General features: G+C 43.3%; 1 protein-coding gene across 1 annotated transcript in view; it reads right to left on the bottom strand.

Annotated features, from left to right (window-relative positions):
- The window catches only part of TBL1X (transducin beta like 1 X-linked), a 193046-nt gene extending 173735 nt beyond the window's left edge, over window positions 1–19311 (bottom strand). Inside the window, exon 1 of the mRNA XM_082278853.1 lies at window positions 18768–19311. The gene's annotated coding sequence lies outside the window, so the exon portion shown is untranslated. The remainder of the gene's footprint in view (window positions 1–18767) is intronic.
- Window positions 19312–25611: the final 6300 nt, after the last annotated feature.

The following is a 25611-nucleotide window of genomic DNA, read 5'->3' as shown; positions in this document are numbered from 1 at the left end:
CATTGAATGTGACAACAGTGTCTCAAGCAAGAGACAAAAAGGGAAGAAAAAAAGGAAATTTCAGAGATTTCTATAGTAATCAGCTATCACTTATCAAAACATTTCTAGTGAAAGTGTATTTTTAAATACATACAGGTGTTTAAAAATGAGGGAAGTACACACTGCTTTAAAGCTTACGATCCTTAGCTTCTAATTAATAGTATCTTTGTTATTTTAGAAGCCTCATGGGTATTTAGAGGGCTAAACTGCAATAAAACCAAGGTACATAAATGAAACCTATTAAGGTCGTCTTGGTCAATAAACACTAATTGCATCAAACAATAGCCACAGATGATGGACAGCTCTTGCCAGTGGGCAGGAGAGGAGGTGTGCACATCCTACAGCCCCTAGCACTGAGGAACGGCTATCATCCATCCCTCTTCCCCAGCTCCTCCAACCCCAGCCCTCTTGCCCACCAACAAGAAGCAATTCAGTAGTATTTCAACAGCCATATGGCTGTGCCAGGCAAGTTCGGCCTTGCTGCCTCACACTGCTGCTGTTCACCTCCTTCCTGGCTTCCCGGAGCATCTGCCAGCCAACGCGTTCTGCCACAATAGACACCCGTGGCAAAGTTCTCTTTCTCATGTTCCCCGGGGAGAGGCACAGAGGCTCCATCAAACCTGTTCCACTGTCCCAGAGGATGCTTTATGTGGGTCAGGGGAGAATGGTGAGCAGGAACATGCCCAAGGAGCCAGGCATGGCACCGAGCAGTGCCTGTGATGCCCGACTGATAGCCCGAGAGCAGATCCTGCTGGGGCAGGATGCTCGTCTGCAGCACTGGGCACGCATGGCAGACACAGCCCCACAGGCTGACCTCACAGCAATTCTGGAGAATATGGCAAACCATGTCCTTCAACAATACAAAAGACATCCACATTGTTTCTCAAAATAGCTGGATAAACGAAGCCTAGTGCCCGCCTTATACAGAAAGCCTTTGAAAAATCCTGTTTCTTGCAAGAGGGAAAAAGCACCTCAAACATTTATAAACTACCCAAACTCTGCATGTACACTGCCTGGGAACTCCATGAGTTCCCTTTTTCCTACATTATGAACCAGACTGCGTATTTACAACTGTTTCCTTCATGTGACTAAAGCTTCACCTGCGATCCCCACGCCTGTCTTTTCATTCTGCCCTCTGAATACCACTGCAATTTATTAAATTCCTTTGGTGACAGGCCTCCTTTATCTCAAAAGAGAGCATTAACTTCTCTAAGGATCCTAACAGGAGGAACTAACCATGACTAGACAATGTTTGAAATGTACACTTTTTTCTTTTAGTTGCAGAATGAGTCTGCATTGCTGGTGGATATAAAATTCAGACTGGACATATGGAGATAACTTGAAAGAAAATTTCAAAGCACAATTCTACACAGGTATGTCTCATGAGCAATTACGAGAGTTGCTAACTTTCTCATTACTAAATGCTGTGCTATTTACATAGAAGCCTCACAGACTTGTTCTTCTCTAAGTGCATTGTGGGCAGCAGTCAAACATTCCTCCACCCAGCCTTCACTGAGAGGTGGCTGGAGGTACCCAAAGATTAAACATGAACCACAAAGACAAACCAGAAGGCCCAACAAGTAGTGTTCATTGCCCATTGAAAACTCTTAGTTACCAGGTACTGTTTTTTAAATCTATAAAGTAGAAGTAAGATGGATTTTAAAACATTTCAACTCCAGACAGGAAATTCTTAGGAATGATAAACTAGCAATTAAGGTCAAGTCCTAAACATACACACACCACACACACACTAAGCTTTCTGCACACAACTGCTGCTGTTTATTCCTGTAAAATTATTGTGTATGCAGTTAAGCACAGACATAAATATTGAACACCTACAGCCACATCCTATATGAAGGAAACGTCTGGCCTACAATAAAAACATATTTCACAGAAATATTAAGTACATAAATATATTTGTAAGAGGTCTCCTTTTCTGTTTTTTTGTTTGTTTGTTTGAAGTCAAACTATTTAAAATTCAACTTCAGCATATTCATAGAATCATAAAATGGTTTGGGTTGGAAGGGACCTTAAAGATCACCTCATACCAACCCCCCTGCCATGGGCAGGGACACACTTCCCACTAGACCAGGTTGCTCAGAGCCCCATTCACCCCAGCCTTGAACACTTCTATTCATCAAAATACAGCTAACAGCACTTTGGTTTTAATGTTTAAGAACCGAAAGTCTAAATATTAAGGGGGAAATGGCTTTATTAAGTTAACTTCTACACTGAACTAAGTTCAAGAAGGAAAAAGACATATTTGTAACAGGCAAAAAGATCACTTCTCAGCTACAAACACAGCTCCTTTTTAGATCAGTGTCAACCTGTACAGTACTGGCAATCATACAACAGCCAAAATAGTCTGCAAACTATTGCAGAAACAACTGGAATAAAGGCATATATGCAAGGAAGCATGATAGATAATATCAAAATTTTAGCCTAATTCTGATCTTGTACCACCAGGCATAATCAGCTCCCTTATACAAATACTCTTTTTATCACCAGCATTTTAATGAATGTGCTTGCAATTATGTTATAAAAAAAATTACAGCTTTTTAAAATAAGAAACCTTTTTTTTACTGGAAAATTAAGTATATCTGTCCAGCAGACAAACAACTGGATATAATCTAAAGACTGCGTTGCTTAAGATAAGTGAGGCAACTCTTTGATTTAGAAGACGTGAAAATACTAATATGTCATTTCCCTTCCTCCCAAACATACACCTAAGTGTACCAGAAGAACCACAAATAGCAACTGTTCTTATGAGAATGTTTTTCATTAAAAGTTCACTTTACCTCCCACACACATCAAGATGACAATTAAAAATCAATTCAAAATGTAAGCACCTACGTCCTAAGGCAAACTATAAGTGCTCAGTTAACAAGTCTGTCATTTGCTTAATTTTGTTTTGGTGAGGGATGTTGTGGGTTGGGTTTTTTGTTTGTTTGGGGGTCTTGGGGTGGGGGGGTTGGTTGGTTGGGTTTCTTTCGGGGTTTATTTTTGTTTTGTTTTTTAATTTTGTTTTGTTCTGGTTTACTTTCATGGGGTTTTTTTTTAAAGATTCATCAACAGAACAATTTGTAGCAATATATTATCACTTGCAGAACCAATTTTCTCTTTCAGAAAGGCCAATTCTCAATTAAAGGCTGAAACTGGTGCCGTGTAAATTCTTACCTCCAAGGGATCAGTCTCTTTAAGCTACTGTTTCGCTACCAGCTTCAACCAGACCTACCATGGATAAAAATCAGGGAGAAGATTGAACCTGGGGGAAAGCTGGCGTGCGTGCCACTCTCTCCAATAAACCACATCATATCAGCACTGTTGTTTCCTTCACTCTCTCTCTCACTCCCTCTCCCCCAAAAGGAACATTAAATGTAATAAGTGAAGCAAGAGTTGGAGGATCAAAACAATTTATTTCTCAGTAGCATGATGTGGCACACATGAACACCTCACCAAACACTACTTTTCACAGGAAGCAGGCTAGCCGAGAATAGGCTTTGAAATTATCAGGTTCAAAAACTGTGAAACCAATTGTGAGAGAAACCTTTTGGAAACAATAATTGCATAAGACCAACAAAAATCTGCCGGATGGGTGAGGGTTCCTCCTGCAAGGCCCAGATTGTCCTCCTTATCTCTACCTTACTATCCTTTACTTCTTATCATTTCCCGATGAAGGTCTCTTGAAACAGTAGCTTGCTGATGTACTAGAAGTGTTCTTATGTTTCCAATCACTAGAGCTGAAGAAACAAATTAAGTACTATTAACAGCTCTTTCCATTATGAGCTGCATGCCCCTGTGACTGCCGTTTTTCACCGCATCAGCCAGACACATAACTAAGATTTCTCAGAAATGTGTGGATCAAAAAAAAGTACTAAATAATAATTCTAAGGAAAGCTATTAGGTATCTGTAGTGTTGAACAATTAACCCAACTGTTTTGCTAGGTCAACAATGCAAATTTTTTATGTGGATTTTGGCTGTCAAAGTACTTGTTACTAGCAACAAAGGATGAAAATCAAAACTTTAAACGCATGTCTAAATTTTCATTTCATAGTTTCTGTGGCTTGAAATTAATGGTCAATATTTAAATAGCCTACAGTATGCTTCTTACAGACCAATATTTTCAACCTAAACAAAAAGAGAAAAAAATGAGAAGTCTAAGCTACTATCTTAGAGGTCCTAAACTCCTCTGTGGACAGGAACAATACATCACATTTTGTTCTTCACATCAAACTTCTTCCAAAAAATACCTTACACAAAGTTCTCAAACAGCTTGATGACACTACTAAGCTACAGAGAAAAGAAACCTCCAAGCCAATGCAATTCGCATGTAATTATTACACAGTACAGTTCAACATTTGATACTGCTAATTTCTAGATATTTATACATATAATTAATAAGTAAATCCATCTAATTTTAAGAAGCATTTGGGTCTTTTTTTTTTTTTTTCATTAGGTCACTATACCCCATATTGTTTTTTAGTGTTTCTGTTTGTTTAAAGAAGAATAAAATTCCCAGTTCCTATTATTTCAACCACAAGACAAGTTCTCATGGTTTTTTAGTTCAGAAATATTTGTAACAAATAGTAAATAGAATCACTACTACAGTAATAGTACATCTCCTCACTACCTCAAATGTTACATTACATGTAACTAAGCACATATGGTAAACAAACTTGGTACTAATTTACAACAGAGACCCTCCAACCTCTACATAAACCATATACAACCTGCACAGTCACCCGAATATCAAATGTGAGAAGCTGCTGCTGAGAATCAGTGTCAAATTCTTCCCTTTCATGAAACTTATGCACATGGGAAAAAATCCACCCATCTCTATACAGACCGGTAGTAGCCACTTGGTACGATCATTTTCTTTAAAATATTTTTTAACATAATGCTTTATTTAACTTAGGGTAAAAAGATGGAGGTGATCTTTTGTTGTCAATGTTACGATGCATCCCTGTACTAACACAAATCATTTATCCAGGCACTAAGCAGCCACCAATTCCTCTGACTTCAACTGGAGCTGTACCCACCCAAGGCTTCTCATAAACAAGCCACTTATTTAGCTATCTATATTCAAAAACGTAGGCTTCTAAAGCACCCAGCCAGTACACACACTACAGATACAAATTATTAACAACATAATCAACATGAGCCATAGCCACTATACAAACAAGCTTGAGTGTCTGTCATAAAAGCACAGAAATAATGAGGTGCAGGTAATGTTCATGTTTACTCCCATTTAGGTTAAACTCAACAGTCTGATACTGCCTAACAGCAACCCCAAAAAACCTCTGGCTTTATATTCAGGTTGCTACAGGATGAGAGCAGCACTTTTTCTTAAAAACATAGTCAAGAGAGACATTACAAGTTTATCCAGTTTGCTGGTGGTCTAGCTGAAGAAGCCCACAGCTTTTCCAAAAGCAGTTTAATCCCTCTAAATGCAGATCAGATGGCAGTCACAGCTATGCAAGGGAGTTTTAAGCAACTGGCTGCCTTTGGAAAAAAACCCCAACTGTATGGTCTGAATTACCTTTTGCACTGTATGTATTAGAATGGTCCTAAGACTGAAAGTAACAGCTGCTATCACAATGAGACTGTCTTTTTTGTGTGCGTCATAATTATATGGTAATATTTCTGGAGGACAACACGTTTTGTTTGGAAAGTGTTTACAACAAAAAGTTAAGCCATGTCAAGTCCTAGTGACAAAGCAAGTTTCTGGAATGACAAAGTGGCATAACTGCACCACTTGGAATAAAACAATAATTTCATACATAACATACAGCTTTAAGAAGCCCAAGAAAGCGAGCTTCAGGGAAAGGAAATGGCATGTATACAAATATTGATAATAAATAATAATAAACAGAAGGTCTGTTCATTACATAGAACAGAATTTCTTCCAGCAGAACCTGGAAGAAATCATTATTCATCTGCTTGCCTGCTCAGTCTATTTTAGTGCAGGCTGCAGGAAATAACTTCCAATACTGGGGAAAAAAAACCAACAAACAAACAAGACATGCAGGTGATGGCTTTCTGTATCTGATTTCATCAGAACTCTGAAATGTAAGTGCTGGAAACCAGAATGATCCAATTGAAGACTACAAGACAGATTAAGCCTACCACAAAATAAATGAAAAAAATGCATGTATATACATGCATTACATGGAAATGAGAAAGAGGGAGTCATCCTCAGCTCCTTGAGCCAATGGTTATCATGCTGAAAACAGAAAATCTAGTTATCAAAAATATTTTTATCAAAAATATTTGATTATGTAACTTTCCCTTCGGAATAAACTAGCAAGAAGGAAAGAGTCAAATTTACTTTATCCTTTTATAGGCAACTCCTGAAGAAATTATAGCAAGAGTCCTAACTTTCAGTATTTCTAGAAATGTCATATACTAATTATAAAGTGCAGTTAATCTTTTCTTCTTATGCACACACACAAAAAAAGGTAAAATACAGTTTATTACATTTCAATCAAAGAGATTAACACATTGCTATTTACTTTTATTGGCAGTGTGCCCAAATACCCCAGATCTGCAAGACTGATAGTGAAAAGGAAAATATTTCAGGCCTCAAAGAGAGCAGATCTATGGTTCCCTGGAATGTGTAAACAGCCAGAGCCTGCTTTACTTCCCACCCCCACTCCCACCATACACACCTCCTCTACCTCAGCCCTCCTAACATTAGCAAGGAGTGCTGCTCTCAAGCAAAGGAGAGAACACAAATGTAGTAACATCAAGTAACAAAAGTCTTAACATTTTAACATGCAAGAATTTGGATTTACTGAAATAAGATGATGCCATATAAACAGCTGTAGTCCAAACCCAAAACCGGTACTGCATAAGACGCTAAAAAAAAAGAAAAGAAAAATCAGTTGAGCAGGCTTCCTATATGACAGACCTGGTAAACACAAACTAAGGGAATCCAAATGCTTCTCTACAGATTATTCTTTGCGCAATTAAGGATCAGCCAGATCTGTATTCTATCAGAGAAAATACAGTTCACAGTCCTATATAAGAGAAAGGATATTTTCATAAATATCTACACAATGTAACCAAACTGATGCCAAAATTTAATGTTAAAAAGGTATAAATTACCTTTTGTGAAAACAAGATTACTACTTGCATAATGATATATACACCCACAAAGCAGTAAAGTCATAAAAATAGGTATCATCACATCCTAAAGAAGTTTACAATATAATTAGACCATTTTTTAAAACTCTTTAAATTTGTGGAGCAATAAAGATACCTTGCACAGTAAAACTGAACAATGACAACAGACTTCCTTCTTTTTTTTTTTTAACCCCACAGCTCTCTATAAAAACAATCCTGTGTACTCTAGTAGCTTCCAAGCCATGATTTGAAACTACAGAATTACAGAACCGATAAATATTACTGTTGTTATTTACCTAGTAGCTTTAGTCTTCAAAACCAAATCAAACCAAAATGTATCACAGAAAAAAAGGCAATTAAAACTGCTGAGTAAATGGCTGTATATGACGGGAAGCTCGTAAAACCCAAATGAATAAAAAGGGAAAACTTGGGGAAAAAAAATAAATGCAGTAAAGTATGGTCAAACACTGAAAGGCAGTCTCATAATGTTGTTTACAAATAACAGATCACACAGCTCTCCCACTTTTCCTTCTATTAATTTTACCGGTTTTATGAATGCATTTGGCGAACATTCAAAAGAACACATCCATAGACTAATGAGGGTAAAATGCTGGCTCAAAGGAGACACCAGCAAATGCTCTGTCACTAGACTATTTGCAAACAGCTGAAATCAATAATAAATTCAATCTAAGCAAATGCAACGCATACAAACAGAAATTAAAAGACTGCGGTAACTGCAAATACATGAATGATGCTTCAGGCCACAGGGCACAATTTCTCACATACGTTAACACGTTAAATAGGCTGGCAAGACACTGGCTCCACTTGAGACACCAGAATGTACCATATGTACTTCCAACAACAAAAATAAAAATTAAGACAGTGCTAATCACATAAGTAGCTAAATATTTATTTAAGACAACTATTTGTAGGACGTTTGAGTCATCAAACAAAAAAAATCAGAAAATTTATATTTAAGGTGAAAAAAATAAATGTCATGATCCTTCTGTGTAATTTTCCTTACCTACTGCAGTCAAACACACGGCAACCACCCCAGAGAATAAAGTAAATTAAAATAAAAAAGGTTGATATATCCTCTCCACGGAGGCTATGGTGCTTGCAGCCCTTAGACAAGACAAGCATCCAGTGCCAGTTCCAAGGTGCTGGGCTCTGTATGTGGTAGGTCACACTTGGCAGAACAGTTTTGAGACTAACCATGATTCAGACAGGCAATGAGACCATCCTGCCACTGCTAGAGTTTGTTAAACCTCATGATGTGGCCTTGCCTGAAAAACTAAGGGCACTTGACTGAAAAACTAAGGGCACTTGACTGAAAAAGTTCATCAGTTCCAACCATCCACCTTTGCTGGTCACTTTTCAATGTATGTGTTTGCAACCAAGTCTTACACTTTATACTGCAAAATATTAAGCTCAGTGGATTTCAACATAGCCAACACAGCTCTTGCACATTTTGAAGAAACCAGGCTCTAAAACTCAACTTCATATTTGTCATCTACAGAAACTTCCAAGAACATGGAGAAGATTCAGATAAGAATATTATTCAAAATGGACTGTGGAAGTTTTGCCATACAAAAAAAAACCTACTTATGTGGGCTAGGGGAAAGGAGAGGGACACCACAATCTCCACTTCATTACAGGAACACTGCCTGTCAGAATTGAAGCTAAAATCACGCACATCATCTGTTCTATAAAAAAGGCTCAGAAATGTTTACTTAATCAGTCAAGAATCTGTGCTGCCATCATATAAGGTCTGATCCTAGAAATCTCCTGCACAAGCCAAACACATTTTTGCAACATCAGGCCATAGCTATAACAGGATTTGTTGAATGTTCAGATCACAAATGTATCACAAACTCTGTCCTTGCTGGAGTTACCCAGGTATCATGGAGCTGTCAGAAAAGAAAAACTATGGAGCACATAAAATAGCCATTAACATGAAACCTCTTAAACTCCACTGCAAACCCCAGTAGGTTTTTTGCTGTGGGGGGAGGTAATTAAAATAAAAGGTTTAAAAGCAATTACAAAAAGTTTGAAGGACAAAGCAACAAAAGCTTGTTCTGAGGCAAACTAATACTCTAAATCCAACTCTGTTAGCCAGGAAACTAACTTACAGATTAACAGAAGATTAACAAATTAAAGCAATCATTATTTCTAACTCTAAACAGAACACTGAAAGGGACAAAAAATTTTTTGTTTCATAATTTTCTTTTGATACTTTGCTATCCTAATGGATAAGCTGATGGAAAAATGAGATTATACCTTAGTAAGTAGAGCTTTACATTCACATGTTTGAATAAATTAGCAACAAAATAAACTGACAATGTGTTTTGCTGTTTAAAATTCTTCAAAAGCAGTCATTAATAAAGTCTTCACAGTAGTTCTGTAGGATGGTAGGCAGATAACATTCCACTGTAAATTGAATGTAAATTATCTACCCAGGTGTGGAAAGGTGTGCCCTATCAATTGCCTTCTGAGGTTGTTAAAGGAACAGATTTTTTCTTTCTTTTCATAGATATGTATTCAAATTTACATTAAAAAAAGGGAAATATATAGTACTTTAAAAGCTCATGGCAAAATGAATACAGGAGAAAGCAACTACAAAATCATTCACTGCAATTATCTGAGCACTTTTTAAATAGGTAGAAGATACAGGTCACGATATTTTTAGTAAGAGGAAATTAAACTTCTTTCACGCTGGACTCCATGTACATAAACATCTGCTGGGCACAACAAATCTTATCTACAAAGCCACCATTCAGCACACATGATCAAACTGACAATGTATAATTGCATAAAACATGTTGTCATTAGGGAACACAGAACCCTACCATGTTTCAAGTAGTTTTTAAACTGAAAATATATGCTGCTGGTAACATAGTAGATACCATGAAGAATTTACTGTTTAGCCTAAGCAAAATTTAAAATAAAAGATTTAATCCACAGTGAGGCACATATGCATACGAATACGTAAAACATTAGAAAAACCAGACACACAAAAAAAGCCATTGCTGTAACCACAAAATAAGGTATTATAAACTACCCGCATATCACACATACTACCATTATAATACTGAAGAAATGCACAGGAATAAGTGTTTTGAAGACATGACATCTTAGCCAAGAAAAAAAAAAAAATAAACACAGTTCAGAAAATTCCTAAAAGAATTTCTTTGTCCACTTGATGGTCAGCAGGTTAAAAGCAGTGAATCCTCACTTTCGAGGTAGTCCATTCCCACTCACCTTCCTCCTCCTTGTAAACTGCCCAGGAGGGCTTAAGCTACATTCCACTTTTTACCTAACCTCTACTCAGCACTACCAGACTAGGTAGTAAAGACAGGATGGTGGTCTCCCAGGAAAGTAATTTTCATTCATCAGTAGTGAGGGAAACCATTATGTTAATGCTTTAGTAGATTTCAGCTGTGTGTAATAAATAGGTTCTTTCCTTCCACTCTAACACTGCATTTTGGGCCACCCTTTCAGCTTCAGGGTTCTTTTTTTCCAAGCACTTAAAATCCTGTGAGAATGAAGCTGGATGAATTTTTATGATACACTGTCATGCACTAATTTTAAACTAATTGGCTCATTTAAATTAACTGATTATGTAACACTTATTGATACTAGCAGAAGTATTAGAGCTCAGAGTGTTTGGGTTTTTTAGTACAAAATCAGATTCCTCCAAATACAAATTAGCATTGTTATTGAGTTACAACACCAGCAACCCAAACAAACCCAGTAGTAGTCAAAATGAAAATAAAGAAACCTTGAATAGTTTTCACAGAATGATATAAAATCTGTCTTGGGAACACTAAGCAATGTTACTAAAAATGTACTTGCTTCTGCTCCTCACTTCCATTTTTTTGAAAATTGGCATAGGAAGGAAGGTGTTTTTCTCATTAGAATAATCTTCAGGCATGCCTTTTATCTGTACCTCCCAGATTACAGTATTTTAGTTTAAAAGTCAACAACTGAAAAAGTAAACTATACAAACTACAGAAGCTCTCACATTAAAAAAGGACAAAACTAAAGCCAAAAAGTAAAAAAAAAAAAAGGAAAGTTAAGCTGCAAGGAGAGAGATTTGAGTCCATCTATTTAGCAGCATTACCAATACTTTCTGAAACATTTAGAAAATATTTCATGTGTTTCAACCAATTCTATATCTAAATTCCTAGAGGTCTAACTCACGTGTGCATGTAAAATAGGCATGAAAAGGGTTAAGTTTGTTCTGTGACTGTAGAAAGCAACAGATAAATATCCTTGGAAACTAATCCCCACAGTATGAACCAGCACGGTCTGTGCTTGGATTCCCAGTCCTAACTCATCAGCAAAGCTCAACCCTATCTGTGGAGAATGCTGTGGAGGAGGGCAATTTTACCTCAATCTCTCTGTCAAGATCAGGGTTTAAATTTTACTTCTAAGAAAAACCAAAAACTAAACAACGTCAAAAAAAAAAAAAAAAGGATGAAAAATTCTGAAGTTTAAATGCATATCCAGCCCCAGCTGTCGCCTCCTGGTCTCACCAGGCTCAGTCAGATGTACAAGCACAGTATGCACTCCTGACCTTGCCACATCTCAACAAGCACGTAATTAAAGGGTGCTGCACCTCTGTCTTCTCCCAAAACTTGACATCCAGCCCGGCCCAGTCTACAGTCATTTCACTGGCTCTGCAGCACCTCAGGTGCTGCTGACCTGAGCAAATCCTAGTTCAGGAAGGATGTGAGAGTCAAGCCACTGCACACTGGCATCACACTCCAACCTCAGGGTGACACCTTTTTTTCTCCAAAACTACTTTTTGGACTACCTTAAGGCTATCCATGTACGTGTATATACGTGCACATGCATGCATTCACACATGGCAATTAGTGTAGTTCATTTTAAACAATTAATATTTGTGAAACTGATTCCTGTTCTGCAATCCCAGCTGAGACTATCTGCTAACACAAGTCTTAATACTAATGGGTCTCTGGACACACACATATCCTCTGCCAGTAGCAACCAGACTAAACCCAGTGGTACAGTGAACAAGCAACTCATAGCTGCTAAATGACACTGAAACCATCATCTTGTTATAACAATTCCTCATTCTGTTACCAACACAAATGACTTTACAAAAAAAAAAAAAAATCCATATTTTTACTTCACTTTATAAAAATCTCATGTTTTTATTAACTGCACACTGTGAAGGTCAATTCTTTTGAAAGAACATCTTTCCAATTATCTTGCTGTAGGCTACAGGTTTGTGCTCAAATTAACACAAAGTCAGCAGTGGACACTTCTAAGCATGAAACACAACAACAGCTGTATACGTGTTAATCACAACAGTGCAACTGCTCCCTTCCAGCAGGGCCTCTGTAATATGACTATTTGATTCAGAAATATAAATCACAAATAGCTTCTCTCTTGAACTAGAGAATATTCTGCAGAGTCTCCATTCAATGGCAGAGGATTAATGAAGAGCTGATGGTGCTACACAGCAAAATACAGCAGAAGCCAAAGTTTGCCACTGCACATCCAGTGAAGTTTGCTGCCTTCAAAAAGGAGTACAACAAATGCATTATGCTGCAGAATGACAAAGGGAATCTATCCACCAAAGTAAAATCCCCTTTGTTTTCTTGAAGACAATGTCAAAACATATTTTCCAAGTAATTTTAATGCCTAAGGGAAAAATGTTGCTTTTTTGCTCTATTGGTGATTTATTTGAGGTATGGGAAAGTTGTGTTTAAACAGGAAAACACCCATAAAGTCATAATTAATGTCTCTATATTTTTTCATTTAATAAAAGTATTATTTTACGTAAAAACATATTCTAATGCCTCTACTCAGTGGTAAGAGGTTAAACTAACTAAGAATTAGCAGCTTAAATGAAACTTAGGTCAGTAAATGCAATCACATTTCAAACGGCACTCGTGTGATATATAGAGCAACTGTTACATACTAATGGAGAACACTGGTCTTCAAAAAGCCTTGTTTCACCTTCCAATAGCAAAGGGTCAATAAAACTCACTACTTAATTAGACTAGAGCATTTTGATGAGCATATATATATATATATAATTATTAGACATTATTAGTACTACTCCTCTGTTCAGAAACAGGCCACAAGTCATATCATCTAAGCATCAAGGCACTGTTCGTCCACATGCTCAGTGTGCTGTGTAACTTCGCCTAGCAAATGAGTAAGATTCAACATCCAAGCCAAAATGTAGTTATGCAATGCACTTAGCTAAAATATTAAAATAATTGTTTCTTCATACTACAGTACTATCATCATGATTTTGTACTGCATGAACACCACAGGGTTCTCGGCAGAAATTTCCATTGTAACTTCACATAACCTTATGACTCTTTACACGCACTCTAGTTCAAACAGGACAAGCAGACACATATTAATTAATACCAATAGAGGTGGTCAAGAAATGGGGCTAAACATCATGATGCCCCTTTAACTGCATAAAGTAAACAGGATTATAAAGATGGAAGCCACACCATCAGATGCACCCAACCCCAAGTTGCAGTCATGCTCGTAACCCAAAGTACAGCAAGGGACTGGTGGCTGGGACCTGAACAGAGCAGAGGCAATATACTCTTCTCAAACAACAAATGAAGAAATGCAACAACTATTGCTACAGCCCAGTATTTTTAGTATCACTTTAAATAAATACAAATATGCACAGGAAAAGTGGCTCAAGAAAAGCAGCATGAAAGGCCTGCGCACCTTTACCTTCAAAAACTGTCACATACCCATTGTGGAGTTAAACTTGCTTTAAGTTAAGCTAGCAGAAGCAATTCTGTATTTCTACAGAATTACTAAACATTAGTAACTATAATTTACAAATCTGTATCTAGGACAAAATCTCTACACATGAACACTGGTCAGAAACAATGATGCTTTCTTAATGAACACCCTTCTTTGACTGCTTCTAGCTTTTACACTGCCCTAACTTTGGGGGACTTCCTGTAATTGTAAAACAAAATACTATCAGTCATCCTTAATGCAATTCCATTATATTAATGATCGGAGAGCAACAAAAAAAAAAAAAAGCTTTTAAAATATTGTCTACTGAAGAAAAGAAAAATAACCTAAATCCCATTTTTCACATTTGTATGCTTGTTTCAGTATCATTAAAATGACAGATTTTGTACTGACAGGAAGGCTGCTATTCCTATGTACAGCTGTAGTCCCAGTGTTTTTGTTTAATTTCAACCAACTTGTCCAAGTAGGCCATTTGGTAGAAACCTATAAATGGCACCCAGGGGGTCTGGGTTCTTGCTGTAAAGAGGTCAGCTATTTCCTCCTAACTAAAAATAGGCAAGATGAGGGAGGGGAAGAGGGAGTGGAGTTTTAATTTAGCAGCTGAAAAAAGAGTTTACAAAATTACTTCCATCTTGCCTCATAATGAAGACTATGAATAAAAGAAGCTGTCCCAAGAGTTATAAAACCTGGATCGCTTTATAGGCAGGCTGGTGTACATAATCTAGAATGCTAGGAATTAAAAGAGCAGTAGTAAAGCGATTCCAGGATATGGATCACGTTATGACGCCCACCTCTCCTTGGGCAGAGCGGACGGATTTACCAGCAGCCGTGCTGCCAGGTGTTAACAACTCTCCTCTCTCCCACTAGCTGAGATCTCACCGTGGTCGAGCAGATAAGGCACTATATCAGCTGCTGCTCCCCTGAGTCAGTTTTTACCAGCATTTACCCGCCTGGCTTTTTGTTTCCCTCACTTACATTACAACCTGTTTAGGGTGAGAACCACTGTCTACAATATTCCCCAAATGGCCCTGATTTGAATGGGGGCCCCTCAGCACTACTAAAATACAAACAGTGTCAGTTTAATACAGCACGAATTCTAACCCTGGACTCTTAGCAGCAGCAAAGAGCAAGGGCCAGCGGCACTGAAGCACGCACCAACCCCGCTACCTGTGGCAATCACTCGACAACCTAAACCTAAAACCTGGGATGGCTTTTCCAGCCTCATCTCCACAATGAACCAAATTCAGCACGTTGCTAAATCCTAAGCGTATTGCACTGCTGACTTATCTCAGCTACTGAGAAATAAGATCTCATCCACACTGAGAGACATTCTTCTCTACTCATTTCAAGCAAAGGGATGACAGGCCTTTAACAGCTGCTGCTGCCAGAGGAGGACTCTCCATTCAGGAAGCTCTTCCAGGAGCCATGGCACATTAGACATATCAAGTGAACAGCACATCTACTTCTGGCCCCCGTCATCACAAAAATGAGAAAAGCCCATCTGACAATCAATGACAGGACCAAAATAGCATGAAATTGAATCAGGGGAGGTTCAGGTTAGATACCAAGCAAAGGTTTTTCACCCCGAGGGTGCTGTGCACTGGAACAGGCTCCCCCAGGGAAGAGATCACAGCACCAAGCCTGACAAGAGTTCAAAACATGGTGGGATTCTTGGGGCTGTCCTGCACAGGATCAGGAGTTGGACTCAACCCTGGTGGGTCCCTTCTAACTCAGCATATTCTAGGATTCAGTGAAAACTGGGCAAACTGGTGGAGCAGAAATCTGAAAATTCCAGGTGCGCCTTCCCTAGCAAGGATTTAACTTATTTTTGCTCTTTAGCTACTTATTGTGGAGAATATCTGCAATCATTTAAAAAAGAGCAGTAGCATAACTCACAGCAGTGACATAGCAGAGAACACTGGAGTCATCTTACTCAACCGGGTGGGGGAAGGGCAGAGGATGTATTCATATGACAACTTATCTGCAGAGGGTTTTTTTATGTCCTAAGAGACCTGGACAGTTGTGTAGTTGACAGTGTTTACAAGTATGTGAATTTTTTAATCCTCTTTGCTTCCGAGACATGCTTTTTCATCTTAGGGGAGGAAAAAAAAAAAATCTTCAAATCATAGAATATACTGAGTTGGAAGGGACCCACAAGGATCATTGAGTCCAACTCGTAGCCCTGCACAGGACATCCCAAAAATCACACCATGTGCCCAAGACCACTATCCAAATGCTTCTTGAATCCTGTCAGCCTTGGTACTGTGATCCCTGGGGAGCCTGTTCCAGTGCTCAACCACTCTCTGAATGGTGAGTCTTTTCTTAACATCCAACCCAAAACTGCCCAGACACAGCTTCAGGACATTCCCTCAGTTCCTGTCACTGGTCACCAGAGAGAAGAGATCAGTGCCTGCCCTTCTGCTTCCCCTCGTGAGGAAGCCGTAGACTGCAATAAAGGTCTCCCCTCAGTCTTCTCTAACCTGAACAAGCCAAGGGACCTCAGCCACTCCTCATACAGCTCCCTCTCAAGAACCTTCACACCTCCATGGTTCTCCTTTGGACACCCTGTAACAGCTGAATGTCTTTCTTACATTGCAGCGCCCAAAACTGCCCCCAGCACCCAAGGTGAGGCCACCTGCCCAGTGCAGAGCAGAGCAGGACAATCCCCTCCCTTGTCCGGCTGGTGCTGCTGTGCCTGATGCCCCCCAGCGCACGCTTGGCCCTTCTGGCTGCCTGGGCACTGCTGACTCATGTTCAACTTTCCATTGACCAGGACCCCCAGGTCCCTTTCCGGGCACTGCTTTCCAACCTCTCATTCCCCAGTCTGTACACCCAGGGTTGCCCCGCCCCTGGTTGTTGCATGGCTCACTGAAGGTGTTAAACACTGAGATGACAACAGCAGCTCTGCTCAAATCTCCACTGTTTTTACCATTATTACATGTAGCACAAGAGAGATTTAAAGCATTTTTAATGTGATAGCATCCTCCCCCTCTTGCTTTCCTTTTTCCTCCCACCCCCTTTACAAATCTTCTGTGGGAAAGCTTCCCTGTTTTACTATTGCTGTCGTTGAGATGTTGCAATTATTATCTGTAATTGTTTAAAAAAAAAGCCAAACAAAAAAAACAACGCCAAAACACACACTAGGACAAATCCGTCTCTCTTTGCCAACAACATCTGCTATCACAGAATGAATATATTTAATTTAAAACCTGCCCAGTGTCTCTGTACATGACAGAACACTGACTGCAGGACAGGGAGAGGCCTAAACCCAGTATGTGCAGTCACATGGTACACAAGGCATATGATGCTAAACCTTATACATGCCACACGAGCCATCCTGGTTAAAAGACCACTAATAAATGGGATAAGGAATAAAGATATAACATCCTATTTGTCAAGAGTAAAGACCTTGTATTTATTACCTACAATCAAATCTCCCTCTGGCACAACGTTTATTTTCATAGTATTAGCCTAAAACACTAGTCTTGAAATTTTAATTTTACACTCCATTTTACTTCAAATCACCACTCTTTTCAATGGAATATTTTAGGTTTCTGCAACATTATGCTGCAATATTTTCTTTTTTTGGAGGAGGCGGTGGGTGAGCCCCGCCGAACAGCCCGCCTCCCCTCCCCCACCGCACACATCCACATCCACACTCCAAGGCTCGTGCGTCAGGAAGGGAGAAACGCCGTACGAATCCTCGTGGAGAACAGCAAAGAGGCATGTTAAGGCAACACATAAAGGGAAGCCTTTATTCCCTCTAAACGCCGACTTTGAGGAATTAATATGTGAGCCGAACTTTCAGGGTGTGGCTTGGTGTTTTTGCCCCTTGTTGCGCTGTGCAGGATGCCTGCCCCAGAACCCAACAACATATCATTAAATAGGTCAAGGGTCATTCGCTTTACATCACACCACACCAATATTCAGCCGCGCACCGAGCCCATCTATCAGCCCCACCGCCGAGATTGAACGCGCACCACAAAATGGGGACCCTGCCCGGCCCGGTGACAGCGCCGGGGGCAGCACGCCCTGGCCCCGCCGCGCCGGGGCTGGGCACGCCGGCCCGGGACGTGCAACAGGTCGGCGGCCCCGCAGCTCCGGCCCCGAGGGGCTCCCCCGCACCCCCGCCCCGCCGGCGGCCGCGGCGCTGGGAGCGGGGCCGGGGGCAGCTCGGCTCCGGGGGACTGAGCACGGGGTGGGGGGCGAGGGGCGAACTTGTTTACCTACTTGGAAGTAAACTTCGATGTAGGGGAGCGACCGGCCCCTCCGCCCGCTGCTGATTCAAGCCCTGGCGATGAATGGGATCCCCTCCCCCACTCAGGCTCTGCAAACTCCACACTGGAGCGTGAATACCTCGCATTTCTCTCCCCCCTCCCCGAGCATTTTTTTTTTTAATAACCCCCCCCCATACATTAAAATACTGTCTCAGAAGTAGGGAGAAACTGCCCCCCTCCCCCACGCGCCGGGGTCGCTCTGCCCGGGGGCAGCTGCAAAACACCCGCCACGGGCACAGCAGCCCAACACACACACATCACCTCGGCTCAAGGAAAACACCCCCAAAACCCCCACACAGACCCCAAAACGTCAGGGTTCAAAAAACTTCGTCATAACAAACGGCGGCTGAGCGACCCCCTCCCCCCCGGGCGGGTCAGGCTGCAGAGGGGGCGCCGGGGGGTAGCGGGCCCCGGGCTGGGCTGGGCTCGGGGGGCTGCGCCGGGAAGGACGAGCGTAAGAAAAGGGGAAATTAAAAAAAAAAAGACGGGGGGGGGGGGGGGGAAAGAAACCACAACAGGGTCCCCGGGATGAATAATCCGCCTCGAGAACTCACCTCGCGGCGCAGCGGGCGTTAAAGGCACAGCTCCCGCTCCCGCGGGCGGGGAGAGCCCCAACTTCTGCGGGGGGCGGCGGCGCTGCTGCTGGCGGAGACTTTCCCTCACTTGCCGCGCATGGTGCAACTCCTCTTCCCCCGGGGTCCCGGCAAGCCTGCCAGGAGGCTGCGAATCCCCCCTCGCCGCCGCCGCCGCCGCACACGCCTCCTCCCCCCCCTCCGCGCGCACGGGCGGCACAAGGAAGTCCCGGAGAGTGGGAAGGGGGAAACGGAAAGTTTTGGGGCGGAATGGCGGTGAGGGGGGGCTAGCGGGGCCGCTGCGGGCGCGCGGCGGCGGCGGGAGCAGCGCCGAGGGGGAGCCACAGCCGCGCCCGGGGCCGCCGCCGCCGCCACCGGGCGGGAGCGAGGGAGGGGACGGCGGGGGAGGGGGCGCACCGGGAGGGCCGGGGTGGGGGGCTGGGTGGGGGGCGAACCGGCCGCGCCCTCCCCCACCTGGGTCGGTCCCGCACGCCGGGACGCGCAACTCGAGGAGGCGCCGCCGCCAACGCCCCCGGGGGTGCCCCGGGGTGCCGCTGGCCCTCGCCCCGCCTGCGGTTATGTTGTGTTTGACACCCCCCCGCAACTGAAACCCGGTGACACACCAGGCACACACACGGAGGGCAGCCCTGCTCTCCCCTCCCCCGCCCGCCGGGCAGCGCCGCGTTCCCTGGTGCCGGCCCGGCGCGGGGGGACGCGCGGGGCCCGCGGCCGCTCTCTGTCCCCCCCTCACGTTCGGCCCCCGCGGCCGACCCGGCCCCGCTCGGGCCGCTGGGGCGGCTGCGGCCGGTGCTGCCCGCGCAGGGCACCGCGGGGCGCGCTCCGGCGCCCGGGACGCGGCCGCTCGTCGCGCGCAGCGACATGAGGGACAGCCCGGGCGGCGCTGCGGGAGCGCTCCCCGCGCCGCCACCGTTGCCCCGGCCCGGGGCGGGCGGCGGTGCCCAGTCAGCGCCGCGGGGGGCGGGTGGGCTGTGAATCAGCACAAACGGGTTTTATTGCTTCTCGCTGGGGCGCGACACCCGCGGGCAGCAGCGCTGCGACTCTTTAGCCTCCAGCGCGCCCGCCCCACGCGTGTCCCCGTGTCCCGTCCGTGTCCCCCCCACCCCCGGGCGGATGATGCAACGCGGCTCCATGTGCTTCCCCTCCCCCGCCCGGCTCCCGGTTTTTTTGCGCCTGGCGGGTCACACGGCGGCTGATTGATTCTCCTTTCGCGCTGCGCCGTCACCCGGCGCTGGAAAGTAAATAACAAGTTGACATCATTACCGCGCTCCGCAGGGCCCCGCGCGCCGCTACCGCACCGCCGCGAGTAGCTGCGCACGCCAATCCGCCCCGCGCCCAGCCCCCGGCCCAGCGCGGCGGGGCCGCTGCCCGCCCACCCCCGCCCGGCTGCGACCGCACCCCCGGCACGACCGGGAGGGGCCTGGCCGGTCTTTCGGGGCCGCCGGGATGCTTTTGGAGGCCTTCTTCCTCTTTCCCCTCCCCCACCCCTCCCCACTCCCCGGCCTCATGGCTAATGTCATGCAAATAATAAGATTATCGGGATGTTGCCGGGGTGTCTGCCTCGGTGGGCTCATCCCGGTGACAGCCAGACTCGCTCAGCCCCAAAATTCATATTTATTATTGGAGGTTTTTTTCCATATGACCTTTCCGCTCTTTTTTCTCTTTTGGTCTTATTTTGACATTAAAGGGAATTTCATGGTCCTTACACATTTAGGCCAGAGCCTACAAATGTGCTGTCACCCAGTGTTCTTATGGAAAAATATGACATCACCCAGGTCAGGACAACAAAGATCATTGCTACATGTGTGTTGAAAGCAGAACTCTCGAAACACTGGGAAACGTTGTGGGCTGATGTGATTCATTTTCATATTCAGAGCCTCGAGACTTGCAGTGCAAGGCCATCAGCTCCCAGACAGACAGGGAGACACGTGGCTCCCCTTCCAAGTAAGCTCCCATTCGCCTTATTTTTCTCCAGATTCAAAACGTACATTACGTTTTTATTACCCGGCAATGTAAACAAAAAATACCCTCCAGATTCATAGCGAGGTGGCCCAGAATTTTTAGCTCCTGTGCTTTTTCGTTTGTTTGCTTTTTTTTTTAAAGTGCTGTGGGCTTACAAATGAGGTAAACTCATCCGAAAATGGTCCTAAGTCAAGACTTGCAGAGCTTCCAAGGCGCGGTCGCCCAGCAAGGAAGCTGAGACCGTTCCCACTCCTTGTGCACTCCGGGGAGTGCGATGGAGCTGTCACCTCTGTGTAGGGTCCCGTCCTTGTCCCCACACTGAGGAGGTGGCTCAGCAAGACCAGCGCTGCGGCAGGGAGGAGCCAGGAGGGCTGAGTGCCGAGGAGGCACCGGGACACCGGGATGCCCTGAGCGGCCGGCTCCGGTGAGCGGTGACCCTGCAGGTCTGTCCTGGCAGCCTTCCCAGCCGTGTGTTGGGCTTCTCACTGCCGAGGAGCAGCTCACGCTCATCCTACGCTGCCTGGCCATGGACCTACCGCAGTGTTCCAACCTCCAGCTGAGAAAGCCACCGTGTCCCAGCCAGGCATCGGACAGCTGGTCCCAGCCTGGCCAGGCCCGGCCACATGCTCTGCTGAGCGGGCAGGGACACAGAGGTAGGCAAGGAAATCTTGGTGGGGAACCGAAGGCATTGTGATGGCAAGGAAATTAAATTGCAACGTCATACGGATACGAGGAAGGGACTTTTCCTCTTTTCTAACTGGGCGCAGCCCCCGCTGTCTATTTTTGGTGGAGTTTAAGTCAGTCCTTCAGGGAGCAGGACAAGCAGGAGAGGGCAGGTCTGGAGGGCTGCATCCGCCTGCCCCTCACTTTCTGTACGGGTGCTGTGGCCAGTCCGAATCCCTGGTTTGTGTACAGCTGTGTCCGGGGGCCGCCACGGTCCTGGCCGCGCCGGGAAGCCAGGCAGCCTGCAGCCTCCCCCGGAGAGATGGGGTTAAATATTGATGTAATGCTTGCCGAGAACTTCAAATGAGAGCTATCAAGGCAGGCACTTTTTTCAGGCCATGCTTGGCTAAGAGGAGGTGCTCAGACCCATGATAAAAACTTGGGAATTTTCCAATTAAAATGAAAAAAAATCCCCAACTATAAAGTGACGGTAGAGTAAAAGATAGAAGAGCGAATCACTGCTCTGGCCATTGCAATAATTTCGGCCTTTGTGTAACAGAAGACCCCAAAGTGACCATGTATAAAAGAAATCACCATTTTTTAAGAGCCTTGTTTTTTCAGTTTTGTAACTCGTGACAGCTGCAATGGTGATCAGCAGCAGTGCCACAGCCCTGCAGCTCCAAATGAAAGGAGTCAGAGCTGAGGTTTCTCACCCGCATTAAAATGGCAACCCTAACCTGAAACAATCAAAGTCAGGGATCAGCAGGGATGGCCTACTGGGGAGATAATGGGATCATAAGGCAAAATATTTTGTATTTTACAAGATGAAACCCATTGTTATTTTTCTAGTGCTTCATCATCTTGTATTGTGTTGGTAACTGTTTCTATGTCCCCCCGCCCCATGTTTTCCATTCCCTAACTAAAAGTAAGTTCTCTTGAAAAAGTGAATAATTAAAAGATAAATAATTGCTTCTACTTTTACATTCTTTAGTTAAATCTTCCCACAAAAAAAAAAAAAAAAAAAAAGCACCTGAAATACTGATTAATTATTTACTCCTGTTACAGACTGTAAAAAAAGAGTATCTGCTAATTAAGTTTTTAAGACAAATGCATAGACAAACTTTTGATACAATACTGAAAACTGAACTGGTGTTTTAGCTTGAAGAGATATCCCACACTACTGGGGCAGAGGGGCTCTATGTCACTCTCCTGTTGCAGTATGTAGATATTCTATACATGGAAATGTGACACGGTAGGCCCCTGCTCTGTCATACTTACAAATATGTTAAATCCCTAACTCTCCTATTATGAGGCGTCCTGCCAAACTGTTTGTTGAGGGAAAGTAAAGACTTTTAGTGCATTATTATTACTATTTAGCACTTTTGTAGCAGCAAGGTTTGACTTCTATTTTGTGAGAATCTTTACAGTATTCGATGTACTTTGGGTGAATGTTCTGATGGAGTCACTCATGTGAGCAACTGCTTCGCAGCATCAGAAAACGTTTTCTCATTTAGCCACTTGTTAATACCAAGAGTTTCAATTTTAGAAGGAAATTCTGATTGACAAAGATATTTTCAGGAATCGAGACTGGTTTTTTTTCTTCACATATTACTTTATTGATATCTTTGGACTAGACTAAAAGCTTTTGCTTAATTCATGACCCCTTGTGCAAGTAGACCTCTTGAGTAAAATGATATTATCAGAAATAAAAAAGTAAAGTTGAAGACCTTGTTTCAAAGTTTCTGGAAGACAAAACTGTCAAAAATTTTTTGATTTTGCAAAGCAAGCATCCTTTTTCTATCTGATCCTTTTTCTATCTTATTTCTCACTATAGTTTGATTCATGTGGCCTGTAATACCTGCACTTTCTAGTGATAATTTTTCATCCACCATTTTGAGATGTGAAGATCTAGATTCCTCAGGCTTTAGCAGGAATTCAATCTCATCTAATAACTTCTGATAAGAACTTTGATGCTGTTACTCTGCTTCAGAAGTTGCAAAGAGGGATGCACTATTCATAGTTCCTTCCCTGTGCCATTACAGAATCAATGCACATCTGCTGCTCAGGGACACTGTGTATTAGGTAGGCATCACACCGAATGTGGTTTTGCTTCTTTGTATAAGATCATAAGAACAGATTTGGTGATTCTTCCAAAAATCTACATAAGTTAGGGCAACACTCCTGAATACTTTATGGAAGATACTCTTTAGTATGTGGAACACGTACTTGTTATTACTTAAGGTAAAATAAATCAGGAACTTTGATGTATGTAATCTACACTCCTCTGATCTATTTAGAGGGCTGACACGAAGGGCTGAGCTAGCAGTATGGGTCCCTTAGGATCCTCAGATGGAACAGAGATTTTTTATGTTGCTCTAATTCACTCTTAGAGACAGTTTGGCCTCCTGCCAGTCTGGAATAGAAAGAAGAGAGGGGTGATCATCTCTTTTCTTGTCTTTCCTCATCCATGTACTGTTGCATGGCCCCAGCTGTGCTGAATTAATGTCTGGGACAGTTTATCATTTCAAAACTCTTTTTCCTCCCATGAAAGATTGTAGAAGAGAAAGTTGCTCTACCTAGGAGCTGTCTGCAGAGAGTGAAACACCTAGAGAGTGAACAGGATCAGTTCTCCCGCAGAGAAGCCAGACTTAGCAGGAGGTTGTGCTATGGATGTGAGAGATGTTAACTATGCATCATCACCCCTAGCTGCTCAGCTTTTCTGGAGGTGTGTGAATCCTGAGCATTGTGCTAGTGCTGTCAGATGTCTCCCCTGGTCCTGTGAGGATTATCTTACCCTCTGGGGCCAGCGGCACGAGCAGCCCAGCTCACACACTTCCCAAAGTGGCTAAAGTGAGGTGGGAACCAGGAGTCTACCTTGGGGAAGGCCCAATCTTCCTGAAGAATTCTTGTTAATACTGATCTTTGGTCCCCAGTGGGGACTTTATTGGGACAAGCCCCAGGGAGAGCCCAGTCCGTCTCATGAGGAGTGTGCATGCAGACACAGACTTGTCTGTGGGCAGGTGGGCAGGATGAAACAGGGATGTAAGGACTGAATGTCTGCACTGCACCAACTCTGACATCCAGGTGCCTCCTGGGGCTGGGGATGTCTAGTCCCAGGCTGGTCCTGCAGGCTGCCTGCTTTTGAGGTGCAGTGGTTGGGTTAGTTTCACCCAAAGGGAAAGCAGTTCTCGTGCTCAGAAACTGCTCTGGTCTGTGTCCCAAAGCTCAGCACAGAGAGAGTAAGGAGATTAGTTTCAGAAGTGCACTCCTGATTTAGACTGAGAGTGGTGTAGATGCAGTCTGCGACAGTTCCCTGTTTATATTGACATTGCATTGTATAATATTTTACACTTTAAAATGTTCCACTTAATTCACTGGGATTACTCAGGATTTAAAGCATGATTCACTGTTGCAAAATGTAAGACATATGGATTGCTTCCCTTGCCAAATGCAAAATTTTTGGTTCAAGAATTCTAAAATAGTTTTTCTTTACACAATCTCTATGGCTACTGAAGCACACAAGGTATGCTGTATCATTTCTAGAAGCAAGCTGCCATTTTTGGGGAAGAATGAATAGAGGGGAGAAGGATTCTGAAGAAACTCATATATGTGATGCTAATGCTGGAAGAAAATTAACCTCATGTGGTGCCATGGCCAAAAGAGCCATGCTGTAATACTGGGTACACAGAAATGGATGTGTCAGGGAGGAGGACAGAGGCTGAATGATCTCTGCTCAGCACTAGTGGTGTGATGTCTGCTAAAGTAGTCCCATTCAATTATTTGCACTTCAAGAAGGATGATGGAGGAACTACAGAGAAGAGTACTGATAATGACAAAAGGATTGGGAAAAGGTTTATTTTAAAGGCAGTGATCCATTTAACTTACCAATGAAGTAACTCAACCCTCTGGAAGAATGAGCATGAGGGAAAAGAGCTATCAGAGGACTCCTCAATCTATCAAGCAAACATAGGGAGATCTATGGCTCAAAGTTACAGGCAAGTAGCAGGTTTTTAAGGAAATTAACCAATGAAATTAACCAGTGGTGGGGATGTCCTTTGACTGGAATCTTAAACCAAGTATGACAACTGAGCTTCAAAAGGCAGCAAGAAGTCCTAAGCCCCACGTTATGACACAATATGCTTAGAGCAAACTATCACAACGGTGCTTTCCAGCAAACCTTCAA

This window comes from Coloeus monedula, assembly GCF_965178545.1.
Source record: "Coloeus monedula genome assembly, chromosome: 3".
In the NCBI taxonomy this organism is placed as follows: domain Eukaryota; kingdom Metazoa; phylum Chordata; class Aves; order Passeriformes; family Corvidae; genus Coloeus; species Coloeus monedula.
The sequence above is the reverse complement of the archived record's forward strand: the minus strand, read 5'-3'. Positions and strand labels throughout refer to the sequence as shown.